This window comes from Eimeria mitis, genomic scaffold (genome assembly GCF_000499745.2).
Source record: "Eimeria mitis Houghton genomic scaffold, Emh_scaff42, whole genome shotgun sequence".
NCBI classification, from domain to species: Eukaryota; Apicomplexa; class Conoidasida; order Eucoccidiorida; family Eimeriidae; genus Eimeria; species Eimeria mitis.
The window spans coordinates 19,007-19,487 of NW_013572525.1; positions in this window are offsets into that span (position 1 = coordinate 19,007).

Below are 481 nucleotides of genomic sequence, written 5' to 3' on the forward strand. Positions count from 1 at the left end.
ATGTAGGTAAAGGCATAAAGTAAGACTTTATCAAAAGCATCCGACATCCTTCCCCCTGTCCCACAGGCATCCAGGTCGCTGAGCTCAGGGCCTGAGCGTTGAGGGGAGAAGGCAGCCTTAAATGGGGTTGCAGCGCACCTCGCTGCGGCTGGTTATAAAGGTCAGCCTCACGTTTGGACGGAAGGAAGCTTCGACGAAGCTTCATTTGCTGCATGCTTTACCTCTGGAAGTACTTATAGAACGTTTGCATTTGCTTACAAGAAACCTAGCAAGGCCAAGTGGAGGTTCCTGTGCTAACTGTAGGCAGACCGTGCTACGCCAACGCTAAGCCGAGCTACAGCGCACTCAGGGCCTACTCTGTACCACGACACTGTTATTAACTAAGATTTGCTTGTCTTAATTGCCTTTTGCTACCCCATAAAAGTTTTTGGGCTGGGGCGTGTGAAGTCGTGGAGCTCCTGTGGCTCAACGTTGTAGAGCT